The following is a 26,522-nucleotide window of genomic DNA, read 5'->3' on the forward strand; positions in this document are numbered from 1 at the left end:
ACAGGGTGGGGCTTGTCTCAATTCACCTCCTGCTTTCGGGAAAAGTACCGGGAGATCTTAGTTTAACCTGGGGTATAGAATTTATAAAGAAACCTGTAAAGCTAGCCTGTTCCTTTCAAAAGGCTTGTACCTCTATGCCCATCTTCTTTCTTTCTTTCTTTCTTTCTTTCTTTCTTTCTCTCTCTCTCTCTCTCTCTCTCTCTCTCTCTCTTTCAGAAAATCCTTTTTAAAATGCTGTGTTTAAGCCTGGGACGGTGGCGCACCCCTTTAATCCCAGAACTCAGGAGGCAGAGGCAGGCAGATCTCTGTGAGTTCAAGGCCAGCCTGGTCTATGGAGTGAGTCCAGGACAGCCAGGGCTACACAGAGAAACCCTGTCTCAAAAATTATGTTAAAAAATGTGTGTGTGTGTGTGTGTGTGTGTGTGTGTGTGTGTGTGTGTGCAGGTACCTAACCTAGTGGCTAGGCTAGAAAGAGGTGTCAGATTCCTTGGAGCTGACATTATTGGGATCTGAACTCAGGTTCTCTGATAGAGCAGCAATAAACTGCTTAACAATCTCTCCAGCCACAGGAACAATACAATTCTTACTGGCCTCTTCTGATCACTGCAAACCCATCCAGTCCCTGTTGTTTCTTTTAATGCTTTTCTCAAAGGGACAGCTTGCACAGCTGGCCGCCTTTTCACCGCCTGCTGTCTTCTGGGATGGGTAGAACGGTGCCAGACCACAGGCCACAGACCACAGACCGCAAACTTCCAGTCTTGATCCAAATGCCTCTTGCCACGATGTGGCAGGAATCTTTCCAGCCCTCAGCTGGGCCAACCAGACAGAGCAAAGTGCCTGATGCTAACAGGTTCCAGCAGTGCCTGGAGCCTGGGGTCCCTTCCTGGCTGCTGGCCCCTTTCCGCCCTCACAGTCTACAGATGGGGGAGGAGCCTGAGGTTTTAACCGACTCCCTGGGACATCTGGTGCTTTCTATGAGGCATTGGAAGTGATCCTCGGAGACCCCAAGCAGGCCATGCTGATCTCACGAACACGCAGACACGGAAGAACCAGCACATGCTTCGTCTCCCTCGTGAGGGTGTTTGTTACACAGCTGAGCTGGTACAGCACTTCCTTAACACCTTCAGTTGCTCCAGTCCAGGAGCTGCTGTGAGTCCTGGTGTGACGGGCATGGGGTGGAGCTTGCTGGGCATCCGCTGAGCCTTCTTAGTCCCTGTGCTGGGGTGGGGGGGGCACACAGCAAGTGGGAGGGAACAGAGAACCAGAGCTAGATCTCAGGCTCAGGAGCCCCTGCTTGCCTCTTCTGTTTGCGCGGAACACACTTTTCTTGTGTGCTGTCTTGTACATGTGGTGCTTCCAGGAAGGCGCCTCCAGTCTGTCAACTGACTCCCCAAACATCTGAGGTGTGAAATTAGCCGTGGAATTGATTAGGCCTGTCCCCTCTTTCTCTTTGGCTTATGCTGGGAGATCTCTACTCCAGAGAAGTTTCCATCCAGCTGAAGGCCATCCCGAGCATCGCAGGGCCCGTCTGACAGCACTCTCCGGCAAGCCCAGCATCTTCCCAAAATAACAGCACTGGAGTGGGCAGCCCTGAGGGCTGTGGCTCCAGGCGCTGTGTCCATAGCTATGCAGAAAGTTGCTGGAAGCAGAAGGTGTGGCTAACCCCTCTGGCTGGTAACAGGCACCCTAGGCCTGCAGGTTTATTGTCATAAATAAAAACCCATCGTGAGAAATAATGACATCCTGCAATGCGCCACCCTCTCATTCTCTTGGGCATTAAAAAAATAATGGGAAGGTTAATACATGTCTCACATTTGGAAGCCTGTTATTATTTCTTGCTTACACACACACACACACACACACACACACACACACACACACAAATTACATAAAAGCCATCACTTTGGGTCTGGGCGTGGATGACACAGACTAGGCTCAGATAAAAGCTTAACCAAAATAGAAAAGCAATCTGGCATCGCTGACAATATTGTCACAAAAATATTACATCTTATGAGAGGGATTTCTCAGAATTCAATAACAGCATGTTTAGCAGCTAAATGGAGCCATTTGCATATTGTGGAGAAATGAAAGGACAATAATCTCATGTTTGAAGTCTAATAGGATTTCCTGGGGCTGTGCTGCTGGGAAGCTTTAGCCGATCTTTGCTTTCTGCGTCAGTCCCCTCCCACAGGCTCCTTTCCCCACTAATCCTCCTCTGATTCTCCCCCATACCTTTCAGTCATTATTACCCTTCCCTTCCCCCACCCCTCTCCCGCTTTGCTCCAGCCAGTTTTATATTTACTAAGTGACTCCAATGCAGTTAATTCACTCCTGGGGATTAACAGGAAAAAAAAAAAAAAATGAATCTTGATTTCTCGTCCTTTTCCCCTTTAAGAAAAAAAAATCTGTGTGTGTGTGAGAGAGAGAGAGAGAGAGGGAGGGAGGGAGGGAGGGAGGGAGGGAGGGAGAACACGACACGCATGTGTGTGCATGTGTTCGGGGCATGCACTTGTGCCCCAGTGAGTCTGTGGAAGTCGGTGGACAGCCTCACTGCCGGCTTCGCCTTCTCTTTGCTTGTGACAGGTCTCCTGCTCATTGCTAAGTACACCAGGCTAGCTGGCCTGCAGGTGTCTGGGGCTTCTTGTCTCTGGCACCCATCTCTCAGCAGGACTGCTGGAACGTATTCCCGGAGTCTGGCTTTTAGATGGGTCTTAATCAGGGTTTCTGTGGCCTCAAGGAAACACGGTGACCAAAAAGCAAGCTGGGGAGGAAATGGTTTATTCGGCTCACCCTTCCCTCCATCACGGGAGGGAGTCAGGACAGAACCTCAAGCAAGGCAGGAGGCAGGAGCTGACGCAGAGGCCATGGAAGGGGCTGCTCACTCAACAGCTCAGCCTTGGTCCTATAAACCTAGGACCACCAGTCCAGGGATGGCACCACCCACCATGGGCTGGGCCCTCCCTCCTTGATGACTAATTGAGAAAAAGCCTTACAGCTGCAGCTCATGGAGGCGTTTCCTCAGCTGAGGCTCCTTCCTCTTTGGTGACCCTAATTTGTATCAGGTTGACACACAAAACCAGCCAGTGCAGTGAGTTTGGGGATGTGAAGTCAGGGCCCCTGATTGCACAGAAGTGCTTTGTTCTCTGAAGCATCTTTCCTACCCTGGTCCTTTGCCTTTGGAACCTTTTCCCTCTAAGCCTGGTAATGTTATAGCTGATACTCTTGCTGTTATTTTACTGACAGCCTCTTTCCAGGTCAGGTCCAGATAGCTGTCGGACCGTGTCACTCAGTACAGGTGCAACTAAAACTCATCAAATTCCAGAAACAAAGACTGACTTTCTGACACTGAGCTTGGCAGTTGTGAGTGGTTTTTTTTTTTTTTTTTTGCTATTTTCTCTTATTTTGCCTAAAGTATTTGGATAATCACTCCAAGCTGCCAGGCTGACATGCTTCAAGGGGTTAGTTTGACTGGGTAGCCTTGGATGAGGTCCAGCACGTTTGTAAATTAGACCATCACAATGTCAAAAAGCTGGACACCCCTGCAGGCAGAACTTTAGAAAGCCTGCGCTTGTCAGTCAAGACGGCGAAGCGGAGCCACGGGTGTGGCAAGCTCTCCCGGCGGGGCAGACCTTAAGTTCAGCTTTGTGCTTCCCAAGTGCACAGTAGATTCGTACTTGAGAGATGGCTCAGCAGTTACGGGTGCTTGCTGCTCCCACAGGGGACCCCAGTTTGGTTCTTAGCACCCGCGTCGGCAGCGTCAGGCACCTCGCAGCCAGCCGTGACCCCTGTTCCCGGGCATCTGTTTCAGCATTGTCCTGCGCTTGCCCTGCACACCACCCCATTCTTAGTGGTCGGTCCCTCACACGGGGAAATGCTACTGTGTAACTTTGCCTCCAAACTTATCCCTGATTGGGTAAATAGAGTTGCCGGGGCGGGGCAAGAAGTGAGGTAGGTGGAGCTAAGGTTAGCGAGCTCAGAGGATCACGGGAAAGAGAGAAGGAGCCACGCGGCTGGGAGGAGAGAAGCACGCACGAGTATTTCTATTATCTCGGATAGGAAGTAGCCCAGGTAGGAATGATTAGAGCAACTGGCATGGGAGGTGGGGCTGGGAAGAAATGAGGTAGCTTAAGGGGCTAATATCTGCCCAGCCCCAGGTGAAAAAGGCTTATTAAAATTCTATCAGGTGTCTCTGTCTTTCGTTAATATGGTACTGGGTTAATAATAGCCTCCATAATAATTACATGGATTAATAATAGTTATTACTAACCAACGTCCCGCAGCAGGGATCTAACACCTTCTTCTGTGCCACACACATGCACAAATACACAGACATATACACAGATATAGAATTTAAAATAACAATACATCTTCTAAAATACTCAGTAAGTGACTGAATATCGGTGCAGAAAGATTCAAACAGCATGGAAAGGTTAGCTCTTACTAAAATGCATACTTTGCTAACATGCCATTTTGTATATTTATTAGCCTATAGAAATTATCTAAGATAGTCAGATTCATTGAGACACTTAAAACATGTATGTCGTTATGTTGGTCAAGGGCACTTCTCCGTGACCTGCTCTTACCCCTCTTCCTGACCCCTTGGCTTCCCCTCCTACTCTGCATTCTACTTTTCTCTTTTTTACTTTCTGGCCTCTATTTTTCTACCTTTTATGCATGTGTAGTGTTAATGTATACATGCATATCTGTGTGTGTGTGCGTGTCTGCGTGCGTGTGTGACGTGCACGAGTACACACATTGGTGGGGGGCTCATTCTTTATCATTCTCTTTTATTGACTCGGGTGTCTCAGTCAAACTCAGAGCTTGTCAATACGGTTGGTCTCGGTAGCCAGCTTGGTGATGCCCCTCTGTGTCTTCTGAGGGTGAATTAGAGGCGGCTGCCTCACCCAGCCAACACTTAGGTGAGCTCTGGGACTCCAGGCTTCAGCCCTCACACTTGCACAGCAGCTCCCAGCCCCAAGGAGATTACCTCTCTTGGTTATCGGGACAGTGCGGCAGGTACACACGGATGTGCAGCTCTCTGTGCTGTGTGGACCTAGAGCACCGTAACAGAGTGCTTTTTATTGCGCGCTTCTCAAGAGCCTCCACGCCGGTTCCCATTCTCACCAAGAATGGAAGCCCAACTTGCAGTGTTAACTAGAGGATAAAACTAAGCTCCAGGTCTCAGGTCGGCCAGCCTCAGAGAGAGCGAGTGTGAGCTCGCCCACAGGAAGCAGGCAAGGACGGCTGGTTCTATGAGCACACCCTGCCCTCGCTTGTACCAGAGTTTGCGGATGTGTGTTTAGTCATGAGCTGGGTCGGTGGGATGGGGAACGCTCTTGCACGCGTTATGTAGGTCATGTTTCATGTTCCTTTTTGTAATATAGAATTACCCCCAAGTGCAACAAAATATTGTTTCTCCCGTTCACTCACCTTCAGGGTGGTTTTATTGTAAAAAGCATTTCATGCTCATCAGGTTCCTTGAATTAACCTAGTTAAGCAATGTTTGTGCTCTGTATGCCTCCCTAGTGGATATGAAACCCAAATTTCACAAATCTCAGTTTGGGGGTGCATGTGGCATTTGCAGGGGGTGGTAACACCTTTAATAATGCCAAAATATTTGCATATGAGTTTTTTTAAAAAGCCATAATTCTCCAAAATATAAGCTTGAGTCTGGAGCCATTTCTGACACATGAAAGGTACCCACTGGGTTGCCTCTTGATGTGTGGATGACTCGTAGTTCTGATGTGCAGCCTCAATATTCACCAGTGTGTTGTCAGTAACAGACACGGCACTGAGGAGAAAGGGCATGAATGGAATGCCGTAATGGCCGGAGCTCAGACCTCGCTCTGTGCTCAGACCTCGCTCTGTGCATGCCGGCTGTAGGAAAGCTGTCTGTCCAGACACTCTAGAAGGTAATTCAAAGCCTGCCCAAATGTGAAAACGGGCACAGTTGCCACACCCTTTGCGTATTTTCCTCCATGTTGGTCTTTCTGGTGTGAAAGAAAGAAACCACACCCGCAAAGGCTGATTGGCTCAGTAGAACTTAAGCGGTGTAGCGGCGCGGGGGGGGGGGGCGGGGGGGGGGGGGGGGGTGCTGCGGGTCCAGAGCCATCCTCCTGGGGAATCCTTAGCCCTTTACACCATCAACTCTCTGCCCTCCTCTCTATGTGATCTTACCTCTTTTCTGACCATCCTAGTCAGGCTCAGTATTGCTGTGATGAAACACCATGACCAAAAGCAAGTTGGAGGGGGAAGGAAGGGTTTATTAGGCTTTAGGCTTCCAATCACAGTCCATCAAAGCAGGGCAGGAACCTGGAGGCAGGAGCTGACACAGAGGCCATGGAGGGTGCTGCTCACCGGCTCACTCCCCCTTGCTCACTCATCCTGCTTTCTTATAGAACACAGGACCACCAGCCCAGGGATGGCACCACCCACAATGCACTGGGCCCTTCCCCAGCAATCACTAATTAAGAAAATGCTTTACAGCTGGATCTGATGTCGGCATCCTTTAAATTGAGGTTCCACCATCTCAGATGACTTTATTTTTATGTCAAGTTGACCTAAAACTTAACACAGTAACCACTAGGTAAATCCTTTGAAATGTACAGACTTTTAGCTCTGCTGACCCCAAAACTAGGAATGTTGTCAGACAGCGCCTTCAACCTAGAGCAGACCTTTCCCACGCTGCTGCGATGTTTCTGCAATCACTGTATGTGAAACGTGTCTCGATGCGTGACTTTGCTCACTGTAAAAACTTTATGTAATAGTTACTGTGTTGGAACATGGAATTTGTGTAACCTGCATTGCCTGAATTTGTACCCAATACTTCCAAAAAAAAAAAAAAAAAAAACAAAGCCAAAACCAACCAACCAAACAAACAAAAAACCCACAGGAGAAAAGTTCTTTTTCAGGTTGTGCCATGGAGACAGTTTGTAAACCTGCAGCCCTGTCCCGCAACCGGGGAGCTTGGAAAGCCTGCAATGGCAAACAGCTAGTTTTTCTTGTCAATTGTTCCCTTTCCAGCTCAGTTTCCCTTAGCCACATCTGGCTATAAACTCTATAAACTCAAGCGCCTCTGCATCGCCCCCCACCCAAGGGGATTTCAGGCTGTAGTCTTCCTGGGATTCCAGCTGAGGAGGAAAGCTCCAGAACTGCTGTTCTTCAGCCCTCAAGGGCATGAGGGCAACGGAAAGAAAATTGGTCGGCTCCTCTCCCCCACTCTACCTTGAGGACCCGCTGGCTTCTATTTTCTATTCCATTTATTATTGATAGGGTGTTCATTCTCCTCATCTCCACCACACTCACAAACCAAATCAACTTCTCTGGCTGTTGGCTGGTGAGAGGTGGTGCCGGTGGGAAAGGCTCTTCCTGCCGGTTCTGCAGCCATTGGTCCCTGTGTGGGACACTAAAGTGAAGGGGCACTGGGGTGAGAGGGCGAGGTGCGTGAAGCTGGGACGAGGGTGGGGGCAGGCAGGGGTAGGGCCCTCCAGTGACTCAGCTGAGCCCTGCAGCCAGCCAGCTCCAGAAGGCCTGCAGTTCTCAAGGTCACAGCCTCCCTGAGTTGGCTGGGGATTCAATCAGTCTCCCGGGAGCTCTTGAGCAAGCTCCTTTGTTTAGCCAAAGGAGAAAGGCCTGGCAGCTTGCCCTTCCTGCCACCGGAGGGCTGAGAATAAGTTCTTTTTTACTCCTAGTGGGCAAGGGACAAAAGAGAAGGAAGCCATAGGACATGCATGCGTGCCTAGAGTCTCTGTGAGGTCTGCCATCTGCGACACACCAGCCCCCCAAGACCCCCAAATGACGCCACAGCACCTGTGAGGGAAAAGCACCCAGAAGTGCAGCCTTCCCCTGGCCTTGGTTCTCTGTAGAGAGGCCCGGAGCAGATATGGCTGCGCAGTGCTTTCCCACTGGCTGGGAAGCGGCCAAGCCTGGGATTTCTCCCTGCTCCGTTGGTAGCCCCAAGGACCCCGCTGGTTTTCACGTCAAGTGGATACAAGCTGGAGTCATTTGGGAAGAGGGGACCTTAAGTGAGAAAATACCCCCACCAGATTGGTCTGTGGAACATTTTCTTAAGTGATGGGTACTGTGGGTAAGGCCTACCCGGGGCAGTGCTGGAGAGCATAAGGAAGCTGAGTAGACCCTGGGAAACAAGCCAGTGAGCAGCCTCGGCTCCTGCCTCCAGGTTCCTGCCTTAGCTCCTGCCCTAACTTCGTTCAGTGGTGAACTTTACCGGTAAGTGTAAGCAGAAATAAGCCTTTCCTTCCGCCAAGGTGTTTTATCACAGCAGCAGAAACCCTAAGGCACTCTCGCTCCTCCCACTTCTCATTGCTGCTTTGGAGGGCTGGAGCCCCGAGCTGTCCACTCCCCGGAGGCTGGACAGCAGCAGCAGGCCTGCAGGCAGCCGGTCTCTGACTTTCTCACAGACACCTGGAGACGGACTTCCTCAAGCTGACGCCAAGTGGCCTCAAGGACCCGCCTGGATGGCAAGCGGAGCAAGCCAGGATGTGAGGTTTGTCCCGGGACGCCCAGGTCTGAAATGGACAGCCAGGCTCGGGGAGCTGGAAGAAAGGCCTCCTCTCTGGCACAGCATTCCCTGGAGCGAGGCCCCAGAGGTTCCCAGCCCAGGAGGAAGTGAGCTGCCTGGGGCCCTGGCCTCCTACCAGACCTGAAAGGAGAGAAGTCAGCCTGGAAGCTTATCAGACCCCAGCCAAGTTAAAGCCTGGCTCCAGGGAGGACCTGAGAGAAGCTGGACTTGGCTAGCCCCAGGCCAGCCCTACCCAAATGCCTGGAGGCAGCAAACTCCCAGCACTATCAAAATACAGGTCGTAAATAAAGCCTCCTTGGCAGCCAGCTCAGGGTTGGAAATAGAGTCCCCCCAAAATGACCTTTCCAGACTAATGCTGGAACCGAAGGTCAAAAGAGCCTCCTAAAGTAACGAGGAAGAGGCTGGGGCTTGCCTGGCATTGAGATGGGCCTCACATTTGGATGGCCAACAGGTGGCCATCTTTGCCTTCAGGAGGGCAGGGTGAACACCTGCCTCCCTCTCAGGCCCCTGCTCCCCTGTCTGCCATCGTGGGAAGCAGCTGTAAGGTCCCACAGCAATAGACGCCAGCCAGCACAGTCTTCCTGCCGCGAGGCCGTGAGCCAAAATCCCCGTCTCCCCATGAGTTCTTTCTCAGGTGACATAGTAAACCTAAGTCACTGACACGCCCGGCCCCGCTGAGGGTTTAACACCGGCATCCAGGACTGAGCGCTTCTGCCCTCCCTGCCTGACACCGCCTGAGGTCCCAAACACCCTAGAAAGCGGTGGATCAAAGGCCAGCGCCTCCTCACTCCCACGTGGGGTCAGAAGGAGAACTGGCTCCGTCCTTGCCCTCTGAAGCATCCATCAGATGAATGCTGACGCAGCAGAGGCCAAGGGGACCTGATTCCGCTCTACGGGCCTCCCAGTCTGAGGAGGGCAGACAACAGGACGGATGGATGAATGGGCCTGTGGAGACCAAGGGCGGCACAGCTTCAAGGAGGCTGTCTGAGGCTGCCCTGCCTCAGCTGAGCAAGCACGCTGTGGAGACCTGAGGGAGGGTAGCCTGGGAGACAGAGGGCCAAGTTCACACAGGGCCGGGGTGCATGAATCGTGTCTTCTCACAGAAGCCTCCTGCTCCATAGCTGGATGAATGGATGCTGGAGGGGTGTGCTGCTTTCCCAGGGGTACCCAGTATGGCTGAACTCTGTGCCCTGCTCTAACTAAAGTCATACAAGGCTTTCACAAGATCAAGCTGGCTAAAATTCCAGCGCTCACCAAACCCCACCCTAGCCAGGGTGCTGGCAGTATCACCCCTAGGCAGAGGGGCCTGGGCTGTCTGAGGAAGCCAGAGGCACAGGCAGGAAGTGTGCCAGCAAGCAGCATTCATCTGCGGTTTCTGCTCCAGTTCTGGCTTCAGCTCCTGCCCTCACTTTCCCCAGCGATGAACTGTGACCTGGAAGTGTAAGCTGAGATAAATGCTTCCCTCCCCTCAGTTGCTTTTGCTCATGATAATTATCACAGCAACGGAAAAGCAAACTAGAATGCAGTTTCAAACAATAAATAAAAATACATATTTAAAAATTAGGCAACCAGTTCGGCTCTGTGGCACACGCCTGTGATCCCAGCACTTAGGAGGCGGAGGCAGAGGCAGAGGCAGGCAGAGTTCAAGGCCAGCTTGGTCTACAGAGTGAGTTCCAGAACAGCCAAGGTTACAGAGAGAAACCCTGTCTCAAAAAAACCAAACCTTCAGCTATTTGAGTCAAAGTCAGCTCTAGAGTCTATATGAGGAACAACTTTTGATGGACACAGTCTCAGCCTAGAAACCCAAGCAGAAAGGGAAGGCGACCTGAATGCAGGTGGACACTGCCATGCCCAGAGATTTCCCCCAGGATCAGGGCTTCCCTGGCCTGTCTCGTGACCCTTCCAGGGTTCCCACACTGAAAGATGAGGCAGCAAGACTTCTACCAAGGAAGCAATCTTACTGTCGTGTTCCAGGATTCTACCAAGCTCCCAGTCACAAGACAGTTGGTGAAGGTCACTTCAGATGGCCATGAGGGGTCAGAGTTGCGAGCCAATTGCCGGAAGCCTGGTCTACAGACCTGCAGGCCGAGCCCTTCACAGAGGAGCAGGAAAGCCAGGTGCTGCCACGGAAAACGCAAATGACAGGTCTGGAAAGGTAGCGGCGCCGCCCCATGCCCCACAGGCCCAGCACACATTGGGGGCTCTGTGAGCTGCAGGCCCCAGCAGGGCATGGTGAGAACGTCACCTATCAGGCGCTTTAAGGGTCTCAGCTACATAGACGAAGCCCTGGGTTCAGCTCCCAACCCGGCATAAACCAGGCTTGGTGTTTCACCTCCAATCCCAGCATGTGGGAAGCAGAGGGGTCGGAGGTTCAAGACGGTGCTTTAACTACACAGTCAGGTCAAGACCAGCTCAGGACTCATAAGTTGATCAGGACTTATTTACTATTTTAAATACTCTCTCTCTCTCTCTCTCTCTCTCTCTCTCTCACTCTGTGTGTGTGTGTGTGTGTGTGTGTGTGTGTGTGTGTGTGTGTGTGTGCAAGAGCAGCAAGTACTCTTAACCACTGAGCTATCTCTCTACCTCCAAGGTCAGGGTCTTGATTGGACCTGCAGGCTGGAGTTCAAGGCCATCCTAACGCCCTTTGGACTGTGTGTGGACTTTTCGGGCGGCTTTGATACATCTATTTCAGTCAAACCAAATAATGATAAGCTAATTTTTTTCATCTGCGGCTTGGCCTCCTCTCTGTTTTTCTTCTTTCCTCCCCTGCCTCCCCCACACTTGTCTTCCACGTGTTAGCCCATTTGTTCTAGGTGGGGTGTTCCTGTTTGTTTCAGCTTTCTGGCACAAGCACTTGGAACTGTCACAGACCATGGAAACAGTCAGAACCTGTATCAGAGGGTGCAGTGACAGGTGTCCACAGAGCGACCGACCATTGTGTCTGACACTCAACTTCTCAGAGACGTGTGGGCAGGAGGTAGGTTGGGGGTGTGGACACCCAGCTGTGGACACCCCTGGCCAGTGGAGACAGGGGTGCGCTCCCATCCTCACTCCTGTGGGTGACCTTAGCCGCCAGCACCTCTCCGCTGCTGCTTGCCGAGTGACAGAACCAGGCTCTCCCGTGAGCCACCCATCCGGCTGGCAGCCCAGGTACATCCTTCCTCCCCACCCACCTCGGGCAAGTGCTCTTGGCAGAGGTTTTCCTGCTCACTCTCCCGAGCACAGGGCCCGACCAGGTCTCCAATGCTCTGCCAGCAGAGCAGGGTGGTGGGATGGTGCTGCTGGGCTTGCGTGGCGAGCGTTGGTTTCGAGGGAGGTCTGAGGTGGTTCCCCAGGCTCTGTGAAGCCACCACGTAGCTGCAGGTGTGGTGCCGCTGGGTGGTTCCTGGCTGTGGTGTGACGATGACAGTGTGCCACGGAGGGTTTCGGGTAGCTCGGGATGCCTCCTCCCAGCTCCTCCGTGCACACATTGAGGTTGCCATCTCTCATGGACTGTCCTGTTACACTCACTGACGAAGTGACACTAACTTCGGAGGGCAGGTGTTGCTTCCATTTTTCACGTTAGTTTTCAAGATGAGGTCTTTGAGGGTCGGAGAGATGGCTCAGCATGTAAGAGCACTGGCCGCCCCTGCGCAGGGCTGGAATTCCAGTTCCCAGGGCTGTGTCACATGGCTCCCTGCCCATTACCCCAGCACCAGGGGCCTCTGCAGGACACACACATGTACAAATACACACACACACACACACACACACACACAATTTAAAAATAAATCTTAAAAAAGAGACTCCATCTTAATCCTCAAAAGACATCTTATTCTTCACCTTTGACCCTCAGGGTGGTTTTCACAGAAACAGTGAGGGAGGTCCTGTGGATATCTAGGGTCACAGGTCAAGGCCAATGCTTCAGCCTTCAAGAGCTCATGAAGCCTGGGACACACTGCATGGTCACAATAAAGGCGAACCAGCCTCGCCTGCCACTGCCACCCGCTCAGTCAAACGCCCTGTTGCCATGATGAACTCCAGGAGCATGAGCGTCCAGTCAGCACCGGGGAATGTCACCTGACCAGTCACCAGCATTCTTAACCGCACACACCACCAAAGCAGGCTTCCCTCAGAATGCACCCTGCTCCTCTCCGAAATGCAACGATTGTTTTAAACCTACTCAAACAAAGCTTGAAAAGAGTTGGCTCCCAAGGTGGCCACTGGTGTCTGAGGAGCACAGAACCCCATGGCCTCCTGCTCTGGTGAGACCCACTGCGAGCTCTGAGGCTATCAATGGCCCACGTTGGCATTTTTATCTCTGTAGTGAAAAGGGTAATTTGGCTGGCTGCCTCAGTGATGAGGAAAATAGGATTGCACTCCAAAGAAACATGGCATGGGCTTTGTTCTCTTACCCAGAAGTCTTTCCCAGGCACCATGGAAGGCGCTGTCCCCAGGAGCCCCTACCACCCCTAAGCCATTCACAGCCCAGCAGCTGGCAGAGCCAGCCAGCCACTTGGCACACCCTCGCTGTGATGGCATGGTGAACGTCAACTTGATTAGCTCTGGCCAGGTCTGTGAGGCATTTCCAGGAGTGACTGACTGAGAGGATAGAGAAGCCCCTGACTGGGTGTCACTGTATCTGTCCCAGATACAAAGAGTCCTCGGAAGAAACAAAGTTACTCACCAGCATTGCTCCAGCTGGTAGATGTATCTATCCCATCAGCCTCTTCCTTGGCCTTCCAACTTGGACTAAAACCCACCTTGGGCAGACCAGAACTGCCAAGGCGGCTGACCTCATGGACAGAGGAGCGCTGAGCCTCCGAGTGTGCAGGCAGAAGCCGCTGGGTTGTCATGTAAGCCATTCTGGAAACCCCTTTGTGATGGATATTCATTGTATGGGTTCTGTTCCTCCAGAGAAGCAGACCAGCGTGGGTAGGGTTTTGCCCACAGTTCTTGAAGCTGACTAGTAAATGGGAAAATGGTGTCCTCAATAAGAAAAGCAGGAAAAATGTTGATGTGGGCTTCCTCACACAAGGGTAATGAAAGAGGTGTGGAGTGAGAATTCTGGAATTTTGTTTTGTTTTTGTTTTTTTTTGTTTTTTGTTTTTTTTTTTTTAAAGCACAGAAATATTATAAGAATGTGCTTTCATTTAATCCCGGGTGTGGGATGTGGGGCTGCTTCGGATGGTTCGCAGCAGCTGATGATGATTTGCCTTGTGCTCTAGCAGAAGCGTGGTTTTGCCAGCTGCAGATGGTTTCTACGATTGTGTGACGTTCTGAGGGACTTAGAGGCAGGATTGCTGGTTGGTGGTTGGTGGTTTGTTACTTAGATCAGGGGACTTGGTTCCAGTTTGTTATTAGTTGTGCTCAAAGGAGAAACAAGAAGAAGTAAATCAGATTCAGGGATCTCTCTCTCCCCCGTCTTTCCCTTATCTGGTAGGGATGAAAATAGGGGAGACAGAGGTGGTAAAAAGAAGAACCCATAAAGTAGCAAAGACGGGCTACAGAGGCGAGCAGGGATATGGCCTGTGAAAGCAATAGTCTAAGGGTGTCACAGGTCTGGAGGAAAGTGGCTTATGGGGAGAACCTGCTCAAGGGCCTGCATGCCTCCAAAGGAAAAACATCAGCGGAAAAGTTACTTTTCAAATCTAGATTTTCTCTTCCTTCTTTCCTTCCTTCCTCCCTTCCTCCCTCCCTTCCTTCCTTCTTCCCTTCCTCCCTTCTTTCCTTCCTCCCTCCCTCCCTCTTTCTCTTTCTTGCTTGCTTGCTTGCTTTCAGCAGGTAGGTTCCTGTACTTTCCCTCAAATAACTCTGCCTTATATCTTAGACACTCCCTGGCCATCTTTGCTTTGGGAGAGCAGAGCCAAAGCAGTGGGTGTGGGGTGTGGGAGGAGTTGGCTGAATTATCCTCACACTTGGCTCAATGTCTACCTTCATTTTGCTAATAAACACCATGTCCTTCATCAGACCGTTTTTCAGGGAGTCACAGCCCGCAGCTGGTGGCCTGACAAAGAGCTAGAAGCAGCTGCTGAACAGGCCTGGGTGGTTTCTGTCGGGTCAGGAGGAAGAAGCCTCGTGCTGGCAGAATCCTTCTGGACAACCCTTCCTTTCCTCTCCTCTTGGCAGACGGAAGCCGAGCCACGGGGAAGGTGCAAAGCGGTGAGGGTTGAACAAACCTCCAGCTTGTGCTTGGCTTGTTGGCTCCTCCGAAGCGGAGGCTGAATCCCACAGCACCCAGTGTCCACCCTGAGTGACAGGCTCCAGGGCCAGATTTCTGATGCAGAGCCCCAAGGCGGGCATGTTAAGGACATTAATGGCAGAGGAAGCCTGGGAGCCTCTGAGAGGGACACAAGCCAACAGAACAGAAGGCAGAGCTACAGAATTGACCCAAAAAAAGGAGGTCTCTTCTGGCTGCGGCCGCCAAGTCTAGGGTTTTCCCAGCCGACGTGCACCTTCAGGAATGCCTTCCTCTTTCATAATAAACTGAACTGCTTTCCCTGCTCCCTGGAATAACATGGAAATTCTCACAGATGCCCAGGACCGTGACCCGAGGACAGTGATGGGGCTAGCTGGGTTTGTGAAGCCGGAAGAGCTGAGTGAGGATGTTGGAGGTGGGGCCTCAGCTCTTGCTAACCTGGGTGTTTGCTCAGGATGCACTCCAGCCCCTCCAGTCACAGGAGATGACTCCTCCTTCATGCTCACCAGGATGAGCCCTGCCTGGCTCCAGGCCTGTGCCCTGGTATCAGTGACTCCCCTCTGACCAGTGTCTGTGCTTGGTAAATGGAGAGGCTGCAAGTCTCCCAGGGGACCTCAGGGTGAGGGTGTTCCTGAGGCAGGAACGCTCAGATGCCAGGAGTCCAGAGGGAGTGAGCGGTGTATCAGTGAAAGCTGCTGAGCAGGTGTTTGCACTTCAGTTACCCATGCACCCCATTCCCACTTCCTCACACGCTCTCCCTCCCTCTCCCTCCCTCTCCCTCCCTTCTTCCTTCTCTTCCTCCCTTCCTCCCTCTCTTTCTCCCACTCTCTTCCTTCTCCCTCCCTCCGTTTCTCTCTCTCCCCCTCCCTCCCTCCCTCTCTCTCAGGTAAAACCATTTTGGTCCATTGAGGAGAGGGTGGCCTCCCACATGAGACTGACCTCTGCCCGTGTGGAATGTGATTCTTGGGTCCATGGACTCCACTGCCTTTCAGCAGTGACTGGTGAACGGAGCCGTGGGGGCAAGAATGCAAGGATCGCTATGAAGACCTGAATCTATTTTGCACTTCCGAAGCTTCCCTACAGCAAAACTGTGCTTGGTTGGAAGGTCAAGGCTGCAGAGCCAGGATGTGCCTGCCCAAGCACCAAGAGTGTTCAGCAGAGCTAAGAGCGGTTAGCAGATCTAAGAGCACTCAGCAGAGTTAAGGCTTAATTTTAGCCCAAGGGCCCATCACTGCTCCCTGTGTTTGCCTGGGTCAATGTTAGATGCTCCCCGCCCCCAAAAGCAGGGTATCCCTGTGTATTCCTGGGTACCTGCATGTCTGTGTATCTGTGTAGCCCTGGCTGTCCTGGAACTCACTCTGTAGACCAGGCTGGCCTGGAACTCAGAGATCCACCTGCCTCCCTCCCCTGTGCTGGGATTAAAGGTGTGTGCTACCACACCTGGCCCAGGGTTAGAGGTCCCTGTGTCCACCTTTCTGTGCTGTAGCACAGTGGGCCTCACACTCGGGGCAAAGGAGGGCGCCTGGGGCAAAGCTGTTGCTTCTGGATTGAACGTGACCACCACCATCAAGGATGATGGACTGACACAGCAGTGAGGCCTCAGCAGCCAAGACAATGAAATAAATTAACTCCAGGTCCAAGGCAATGGTGAGGGGCTGTTGGCACCCCCTCCTGGGACTGTGCTGGCAGCTCTCTCTGACGGCCGAGGGCCCACTTGCTCTTGCCCTAGCTGCACCTGATCATGAGGGCATGATACTGGGCACGAAGGGCTGGCCAAAGGCGGGTGCCTGGGTGTGTAGCCCCGTGCTGGGGTGGGCTCCCTGGTGGTGTGGCCGCTCTCAAGTCAGAGGTGCTCCTGTGAGTAAGCTCATTGGCTCACCGGGCTGAGCTTGACCGGAGCCCTTCCTTCAATTGGCCAGCGCCCTATCTGGGAGGAAGGGGCATTTCCTTAAATGTCCCTAGGGAAAGTTGGTCAGCGAGCTCTGGGTGCGCAGTCCGTATTGTCACTGCAGCCTCGGACAGTCCTCAGGGCTGAAGTGAGAGCTTCAGGGCTGCTTTCAGGGAACGTCACTCTTGCCCTGCACAGCCAGCACAGCCGCCTTTACCCACGGTCCTCTCAGCTCTGTGCAGCCCCAGCAAGCCCACAGCAGACGCTGCATAGAGGGGGACAGCGACATCTCGGCTGCTGGTGCTCCCAGACTGGCTCTCTAGCTTGGCATTGGCCATCCATGCCCCTGGCTCCTGCTTGGCCACTGGGAAATTCCAGAGTAATCTTAAAGGATTGTTGCTGCTTCTAAGGAGACAGAAACACAGGCGCTCAACCTGACGATACTTAAAAGTCTAGGCGAATCCAGGTGCCCTCGCTTTGATCAATTATCTTCTGTTAGGTAGGTGGAGGTCCCTGCATGTGCTAGCCCACCTATGCTGAGAGGCCCTGCCTTCCCAGAGCAAGCTGCTCTGTCGGTGCCCTGCTGTGCACCTTCCCCACCCGCTGGCCCAGCGTGATGCTGCAGAACAGGCCTTGAAATGGGCACCATCGGAGCCAGGAAGCTGTGGGCTCCACCACTCAGAGCACGGACACTCTGGCTGACATGGGGACGTAAGTGTTCACCAAGCAGAAGTTGTCTTGAAGCTCCCAAGCACCAGAGGCTCTCCTGCCTCTTCCCAGGCCCTCGTCACGGCCAGCCGTTAAATAAACATGGCTGTCCTGCAGCAGAGGTGCCTTATCAGCTTGCATGGATTCTCCTTTTCCTATTCCTACTCTTAAAACTTTAATACATGCTCTCGGTCATGGCGTAATCTTGCCATATTCCATCAGGCATCAGCAGAGAACCCTCACAGAGCACACTCGGCTTGCAAAGCCCAGTTTCCAGTGAGAGGCTGTCAGGGAGTATGGAGAGTCCCTCGGCCTCTGCTTCCTGGCCCATTAGCAGGATCCTAACCCTACTCCCCACCCTCAGTTCATCTCCCAGAAGAAGAAACATTAGTCTAAGAAATGATTCTTTCATGCCTGGTGCTGTCAACCTAGCCAAAAGCTCAGGCCCGGAGGTCACAGCTCTAGGAAAGAGCTTACTACTGTCGTTTTGCTAAATGGCATGCTGTCAAACTGCCTTCTAAATGTTTATTCTTATACTCGTAAGTTAGTAATGGCCTCAAGCTTAGCCAGAGAACTCATGCCTGTGGTGGTCAGCAGTTAGCACAGACTGAGAACTGTCAAAGTGCTGAGAATACGTGACTATTGAGAGCTCAGTCTTACACTGGACGTCACTGTCATGCCCCACCTACCCCGTGCTCCACACACACAACATCGCCAGAGCTCAGGGAACATTGCAGAAGAGGGGACAAGAGTATACGATCAGGAGGGTGGGGAAGAGAAGTGTGGACTGCTGACTTCTGGGCATTCAAGGTCATTGTTCCCTTGAACTCACTGCAGCTTTGGTCACTTGCACAAAATCAAGGCAGCAAGATCAGCCAACATTTTGGACTGAAAAGAAAGAGAGGAAGGAAAAGAGGGAGGGAGGAAGGGAGGAAGAAAGGAAGGAAAGGAGAAAGGGAGGAAGAAAGGAAGAGAGGAAGGGAGGCAGGAAAGAAGAGAAGAAAAGCGACAAAGGTGGAAGGGGGCATGCTGGGAGTAGCTGGTGGTGAGGACTTGAATTGTGCATACAACACAGTGTTAAATGATATTATCAGAGGCTAAATGAAAAGTATTTCATTTTAAGAAGGGAAAGATTAGAACCTGTCTTCCATAAAGTGCCCAGATGCCTCAGAGGACAGAGTTGCAGAGGCTGCTGTCCTTGAGGAGTACAGCTGTGATGATGCGTCACTCTTCTTTGCCACATTCTGCAGTGCATGCAAGACCCCAGCGCGCCAAGGAGAGGGCCGCAACGATATCCCAGAGGTCCTCCTTGTTAGAAAACCCAGGGCCTCCAGGTAACCAAGGGAACCAGTCCCTAGGCAGATCTTTCACTGCAGGGACCACCTTGCGCCCTGGCTGTTACCCTAAGTCACTCGTGCTCCTTCCCGAAGCTTGGCCTGCTATCTCCAGTCATGGTGTCTCCCTCACCCTTGGTAACCTTTAAAGATGGCAGAGCTGAGGTCTCTCTTGCCTTTGAATCTCTTTGTTCAGTGCTGCCGGCTAATTCCTCTAACAACACTCCTGAAGGACAGTTCTTCCCAGCCCTCCCTAGAATTTGTCACCTGTTGTCTCCATCACCAGCTAAATGTAACGTTATCTGAGGAGGGCTGGGCAGACATGCACAGGACTCTAGGAATGCTCCTTTCTTAACTCTCTGTGGCCCTTTACGGTCTTTGACTCAGTTTCCCCATCTCTGTCTCTTTCCCTCTCATGAACCAGACTTCCTGATCTAGCCTGGTTGGTTTGTGTTGTTGTTTTCCAGGGCCGAGAATTGAACCCAGTGCCTCAAACATTCTAGGTAAGTGACTAGCCACCACAGCCTGCAACAGTCTGGTGCTCTTGAGACCACCGCTTAGCTGGCTGACTGGAGGCTACATACAAGTGTGTGAAGCTGAAGGGACAATGAATGAGATGTGACATTGGGCACAATTCATAGGCCATGACAGCTGTGGTCCAAGAACACCTTAAACTCAAGGTCGTACAGGCGGCTACAGGCAGCCTTGGTCCTGACCTTGAAATCGGGCGGCCAGCCTCTCTTGCTCCTTCCGCAGGCCTCCATTGGCCGATGCAGAATGACACCCAGGCTCCTAACTGTGCTGTGCTAAATCGGGCACACCGAGGGCCCACCTTGGGTGGCATTTATCACTCGCTTTTGACAGCAGAGTGCAAGAGAGAAGAACAAGACCCAGTTCAATGTGAGTGACGGGGTGATGGGGACACTGTCTGCAGCAGACCTGGCCAGGGCTCTGGCCGTCAGGAGACCAGGCCACACTTGCCGTGAGGCACACAGGAGGGCACACTAGCACGTGTACAAGATGCAAACACAGCGTGATTGTTTCAGAGAGCAGCTGTCGCTGGCCAGAGGCCCTGCGGTAGTGTGAGAAAGCAGATCTGTAGATCAGAGATGCTGACCGCCCCCACCCCTGGCTTCTGCCTGGCACAGGAGCCCCCTCTGACCTGGACCCACTCCCACATACCGTGACATGCGCTCACCTCAAGATTTGCTCAGTCCCTTCGTCTGGACCCATTGCATGTTTTTTTCTGTTCTCTTTCATAACCTGCTTTAGCTGGTCCCATGCTTTGCTCCTCACCTGGCCCTCAGCATTTCCCTTCACCTGGTACATCTAGGGCCCTGAGTGTTGCTCTTTCTCCTATACTTGGCTCTTTCTTACGTTACAAGCTTGCAGACTTTTCCTAGTTCCTTTCTGCTGAGCTGGGAAGATGGATGGCTCAGTGGTTAAAACTTTTGCTGTACAAGCCTGACAAACGGAGCTCAGGTCCCAGAAGCCACACGGACTGGGTGTAGTGGCACAGGCACCTGCCATCCCATCACGCCCCCGCTGGTGGTAAAGGAGACAAGACTTGATGGAGCTCAAGTCAACATTCTTAGTGTGCATAACAGTGAACAAGAGAGACGCTGACTCAAACACAGTGGAGGGCAAGGACGGACACTTGGGGTCCCCCTTCACTAGGGCTGTGTAAGTGTAAGCCTCCTCTGGGATAACCCTTGTCGTTCTGTGCATGTATGCTACGTATGTGTATCTGTGTGTGTTCCGGTGGACATGTGTGTGAGGATGCGCATGCTAGCACAGGTACATGTATGTGGATACCAGAGAACCACGTCAGATTCATTTCTCAGGCACACTCACTTGGTGTGTGTGTGTGTGTGTGTGTGTGTGTGTGTGTGTGTGTGTGTGTGTGTGTTTCTAGGCAGGGTCTCTTACTGGCCTGGAAATCACCACGCAGGCTAGGCCAACTGAGTCCTAGGGACCTGCCGTCTCCACAGCCCCAGCACTGGGGTTCTAAGGCTGCGTCTGTGCCTGGCTTTTTCATGTGAGTTCTGCAGATGGAACTGAAGCCCTCACGCTTGCAGGGCAAGCACGTCAATGGAGCCAGTCCCCGGCCCCAGTCCCCCTGCCCTGCTGTCAGCTTGCCATTCAGTGACCCTGCGCAGCAGGTGCTGCCTGCACCAGCAGAGGTGTGGCTGGAGTGTGTTCTGTGCCCATTGGCAGCTCACCGACAATGATGCTAGAACTCGGGGTGTCACCAGGACAGCAGAGTGGAGCTCTGTCCCGACTGTGAGCTCCAGAGGCCACACATAACACGGAGAAGTGGAGCTAGTCCAGGGACAGGTTCCCACTCATGAGCCACCCAGCAAATTCTCCCCCTTCCGACAGAAGGTTGAGGCTGAGCTGTGGCCAGATGGTGATATCTGCTAACAACAGCACCCTTGTCCGAGAGCTTCACAGAAGACCTGCAAGGCCCTGGGGAGCGTGACACAGAAGCCCCCAACTCCTGCAGCATGCTTACTGCTGAGTTTCTATGTCTTTGCTCTGCTCTTCTCTACTTCTTTATGTTTGTGTAGCCTTAACAATTCCTAGTTTGTTGCTCCTATCCGAATGTCTCTAATTCCTTGATCTGGAACACAAGAGCTTGCTGCCTCTCTGGAGGTATACGTCGAACTGCAGTGTCACAGCCGGATGGATAGATGCCATATACCTCTTTAGCCAGGTGGCCACAGGGCCATTGCATGGCTTAGAGCACTAAGATGGGGAAAATGGTGAAGGCAGGGTACTCAGTGCCCTGGGTTCCCGGGATGCTGAACATATGGCCAAGGCACATGGCAGAAGCCATCAGAATGGCTGGGTCCCTGCAGGAGAAGCTGCAGAGGGTCCATGCTTGCCTGAGGACAGCTGGGCTTCTTGACCTGAAATGCTGTGGCAGAGATGTGCAGCTGGGTGGGAATCCAGGTGCAGACTTGCAGCAGCTTTACAGACCCTCAGGGCCTCTGCGGCCTCCGCATCTGGCCCTCGGCACAGATGTGTAATTACCTACTCCAAGACAGCCTTAAAAGGTCGTCACAGGCCTCACACAGGGCTCAGACTAATTAAATTAAAACAGACCTGATGGAGAAGAAAAACCGACTTGAACCTCAGGAGGCTGATGAGGTGGCCTTGAGCGGGGTCTGGAAAGGCTGCTTGAATCCTGCCTCAAGGTTATTTTCAAGTTGCAGCTTTGGCCCAGCAGCCCCTGGACGAATGCCTGTGATTCCCCACAGGGCAGTGAAATACATCTGGATTCACAGGGAAGCCTTCCACACAGCCCCTTCAGGTGGAAACACCCCAGTCACACACCCTTGGGTACCAACTGGGCTTCCTGCCTGTCTGCACAGCCTCCCCTCACACTGCTGGACACACTGTGCCCAGTCAGGAGTCCGTCAACAGTGCTTACACGAGATCCTATTAGTCAGGGAACAAAGGAAGTCACAATCAAAGCACTCCTCAGTGCACGGGGCTCAGGTATCAGGTTCTGGGAAGGTGGGGGAGCTGGGCTGCAGACAGCGTCTGACATCTCTAGCCGTTGCACTGGTGAAACCAGTGTTCGTCTGCTCTAGTTTGCTTCCTACTGTGATGACAAACACCACTACCAAAAGCAATGTGGGGAGGAGAGGGTTAATTTGCTCACACTTACAAATTCCAGTCCAGCACTGAGAGAAACTGGGGCAGGAGCAGGAAGCACAGAGGTACCCTGACTGGCTGCTTCCTTGCCTCTGCTCAGCTAGCCTGCTTTTGCTCTAGCTCAGCCGAGGAACTGCACCTCCCAGAGTGGGCCTGGCCCTCTGCATCAATTAGCCATGAAGACAATGCCCCACAGACATGACCACAGGCCAATCTGATCCTCCAGCCCCTAGCTGGGACTCCCTCAGATAGCTGTGGGCTGTGTCCAGTTGACAGCTTAAAGCTAACAAGGAGATCTGCCAAGAATGCACCATAAGGTTTTCTCTAGACATGATGGTGTCAGGTCAGACACGGGCGTGGCTTTCAAAGGGACCAAAAATACCCTGAGATAATGCGGCTCTGTCCACAACATCTTAACCCTTCCTAACCTTGAAGTTCAGTCATTTGGCCTTGTAGAATCTTTAATATGGGTGCAGCTCTCACTCTCTCTGTGTGTCTGTCTGTCTCTTTCATTTTTGCCCTTCTGAGAACTTCAGCTTATACCAGCCAAGTCCTTGGAGAATTTAGCCCACAGTGCCAGCATGTACCATGTTCCAGCCTCAGAACTCCTGACACGGCAGGCTTGCATTGTCCTGATGCTGACCACGCATCTTTAGGAGGCCACAGGCCATGGTGGGCTGAACTGTAAGGTTCTGCTATAGGAGAAGTTTTTGATCTGTAAGCGCACCTCAGCCTTACTTGCCTGGAGTGACCTGCCGTTCTGACAGCTTCGAGCCCTTCTTTGTACCCAAGACACTGGCTGACAAACTACAGAAACCAGCTTTCAACCCGAGGTGCCTCTGTTAGAAAGCTCCCGTTTCCACCCATTTAACAAAGATTCTCTGGAGGTGCCACAAAAAAAAGCCCTACAGGCTAAGCACTAACAATGACAAGGGACTTCGGAGCCAGCGAATCTTGTCAGTTTCAACTGCATTTTTGCCTTCAGCTTTTAAGCTACTGTCTTGGGTACAGAAGTTCCCAATAAGCACATACAGAAAGGGTGACTGACCACACAGGTCAGATTCAGACGGGCCGACCCAGCATGAAGCAAATCACGGGCCCGAATGGCTGTCACAGCAGTTATTAAGCCTACGGAAACTGTCACTCCTAAAAGCACTACAAAATTTCCCCCGTACTGTGGGCAGGCGGTGCTGGAATCCAAGCTGATATCAGCCTAGAAGTCTGCATTTTATAAAGTGCCATTGCTGGAGTGGGCGTCAGAAAGTCCTGTAGCATTATCAGAGCACGATCGACAGCCAATCCAGGGGCCTTTCTTCTTAACAGGGAGGGACGAGGAGGTGCTTGGGAAGGACAGAAAGGATCTTGGAGAGAAAAAGGAGGAGCTTAGGGCAAAGGAGGAGGAGCTTGGGGGGGAGGAGCTTGGGGAGGAACAGGCAGGGGGCTTGGGGAGAAAGGGAAGGGAGGGAAGGGGCTTGGAAGGGATAGCTTGTTTTAGACTGCTGCAGGGGGTCGATTTGCTGAGGGGAGCTGTACAGGACTGTCCAGGTGATGCCCTTGCTTGATTGCTGGCTCCCGGAGTTGACTTTTGTGTGTGGGTGTTTGTCCACATGGACATTGTGCACCGCGTGTGTGCCTGCAGAGGCTGGAAGAGGTTTGGCGTCAGCTGGACCTGGAGTCACAGGTGGTTGTAAGCGGCCACGTAGGCACTGGGAATTGAACCCCAGTCCTCTGGAAGAACGGCCAGTGCTTTTAACTCCAGCCTCACGGAATTAACTTTCTTACTCTCGTAGTCCCATGTGTGCGACACACACGGGCAAGCAATGCCTCTGCCAGCCAGGCATAGCGAATGCAGGCTAAACCACACCTCACCTGCTCTCGTGTGCGCGCACTCTGAGAGGGCACTGGGGAACCACTTGCCTCCCTCCCTCTGCAGCCCTGGCCCCTAAGTGTCTGTCTGGTGGCTGTCCTCCCTTCTCAGGCTGCCTCCAGCCTGCTGGGCTCCTGAGCCCCATGGTCTGGGCCTTAGAGCTTTCCTTTGTCTGGCTTTGCTTTTCTGTCTCATTATTTTCCTTCCAGGGGCTTTGCTCTGGCCTGGACAAGCGGGTCTTTCTTCTCTCCGCTCTGGGGAGTGTTTCAGGACGCTGATTTCTAAGGCCTCCGTGGTGCTGGTCCGTGCCTGTGGCTTGTTGTTCTGTTGATTCTAGTTTCCTTTTCTCTCCTTTCAATCTCTCTCTCAGCTGGAGTTTGGACATTCTTCCTTTTCACCTGGGGTCACATGGTCACAGATCAATAGACGATATCCTACAATAAAACACACACTAGGAAACGAATATAGAGCGAATTCTCTAAATCCAGCAAACAGTAAGCACATGCAAGCAAATTAAACACACACACACAAAACCTCATCTCACAAGCTGACATGTTTTTGCCTCCAAGATTCAGAACTGGACTCCAAAGCCTCCATTCACAATTAGCTGTGACACCAGCTGCAAATAGATCAGGCTCACCAGCCTCAGTTTCCTCATCTGGAACACGGCAGACTGGATTGATCACCGTCGGCTAAACTCTGCAGCCTTGTCCACCTCTGTGAGTGTTGTTTTTCACTGTGAAGGTGCTGTGCCCTCTCTGCTGACCCCTCTGCTTGTGTGTGTGCGAGAGACCTTTTCTTGATCTCTCTGCCCCTCTGTCTCTCTGATTCTGTCTCTTTCTTTCTCTGTGTTGGTCTCGCTTCCACCTTTAGCAGTGCAGTAGGTGAGCCGCTGTCCGCCTCTTCCTGACGCCCACTGTCACCTGTGTCTGCTCTCTGTGCTACTCTTTTCCTCCCAGTGCACCCAGCACACCCGCCCGGCAGAGCAGCAGCCACGAGCAGCCACAGAGACCCTTGCCCAGACACAGCCGCCATGTGCCCACAGCCAGGAAGAGGCACAGATGTCTGGGCTAGATGTTTGTTGATTCAACTTTGTCAGCCCCAGGAGGATGTAGGCTTTGTCCCCGGCTCTTTCTGAGTGCGCTGGCCAACAACCCTGGACGGCATCCGCAGCCAGATTCACCACCCAAATGGCAGAGTGGCAACTGCCCTGCCGTCCGCATGTTTTCATCCCGTCCCACACGCTCCCACGTTGCTCCCTCCTAACCACAGAGCAACCTGGCAGTTGCGTACTGGACTCCGGCAGCTCAGATCATCCCTCTCTGTGGAAGGAACTAGGGCCTCCTGCCTGGTGCAGAGCTGCAGCAAAGAAGATTATTTCGTTAAGGAGGAAGAAGTAGACCCGGCCCAGACCCTCCCAGAAGCCCCGGCGGAATACTGCGTAGAGCCATCCTAGCTCCTTCCTGTCTGCAGGCCGTGCAAACAGTGCGCAAGACAGATCAGGTTCCGCCACGCCCAACCCCAGACTCACACTGTCCCACACTCACTGCACCGTGCGGGGCGAGGCTGGGGCAGAGTCAGATCTGAGCACATGCGCCCTGCCAGCTGCTCCCTGAAGCGCCACCCTTCAGCCGCTCTGACCTCTCTCCACCCCGAAGGCCACAGTGGTCGTAGAAAACACACCCCCTTGCTGTTCCATGGCCTCCACGATGGATGTGAGCCCCCTGTGGGCCGGTGTCCCGTCCATCACTGTAGATTGAGGTGGGCACAGGCTTCTGTCTGCACAGAAGTGCCTGGTGCTGTGCTTCCAGGGTAAAGTGTCCCCTACGGTCAGGTCACATGCCACCTCAGGCCCGCCAGTCAGCTCAAGGCAAACTCCGGTGAGCTGGTGAGGCCCTGACTGAAAAGAAGTGAAAAGAGGGCTGAGGTAGCTCGGTGGCGGGATGCTTGCTGGGGGTGTAGAGACGCTGGGTTCTAGCCCCAAAACTGAAACAATAAAAATTAAAAACTCACCGCCCTGAACACTTAAGGTTTGTGTGTTTCTGTTATGTGTTACACACAACTTGGAATAATGATAGTTCTTGTCTTGTTTTTCCTTCTTCAAAGGATGTCTGGCCAGTCTGTGCTGGATGAGTCTAGGTTCTCGGCCCTCTTGTTCAAGATGAAGTAAATGCTCGTGCAGATTGCAAAGCAGCAAGGAAACTTTGCCAAGGCAAAGTGATGGCACAGGCCAGAAAGGAGTTCTCTATGAAGAAGCAGCCACACTTCAGCACACCAGCCGGTCAGGTCACTTCCCTTCCTCATCACTCCTCAGCCCCTGGCGATGGCTGAGATGGCTGATG

The 26,522-nt window shown here is 52.6% G+C and overlaps 1 long non-coding RNA gene across 5 annotated transcripts; it reads left to right on the plus strand.

The window, feature by feature from the left end:
- The first annotated feature begins 8,357 nt into the window (after positions 1-8,357).
- On the plus strand, positions 8,358-26,209 carry LOC129684434 (uncharacterized). Of its 5 annotated transcripts, none has more exons than XR_008721331.1 (3): positions 8,358-19,153; positions 24,750-24,899; positions 25,140-26,209. It is a non-coding gene; the product is annotated as an uncharacterized LOC129684434 (long non-coding RNA). The 5 variants fall into 5 exon arrangements; XR_008721332.1 differs by having other exon boundaries at positions 8,358-18,650; positions 19,118-19,153; positions 24,750-26,209; XR_008721333.1 differs by having other exon boundaries at positions 8,358-17,319; positions 18,567-19,153; positions 24,750-26,209.
- Positions 26,210-26,522: the final 313 nt, after the last annotated feature.

This window comes from Psammomys obesus, unplaced genomic scaffold, assembly GCF_907164565.1.
Source record: "Psammomys obesus unplaced genomic scaffold, mPsaObe1.curated_primary_1811, whole genome shotgun sequence".
Lineage (NCBI taxonomy): Eukaryota > Metazoa > Chordata > Mammalia > Rodentia > Muridae > Psammomys > Psammomys obesus.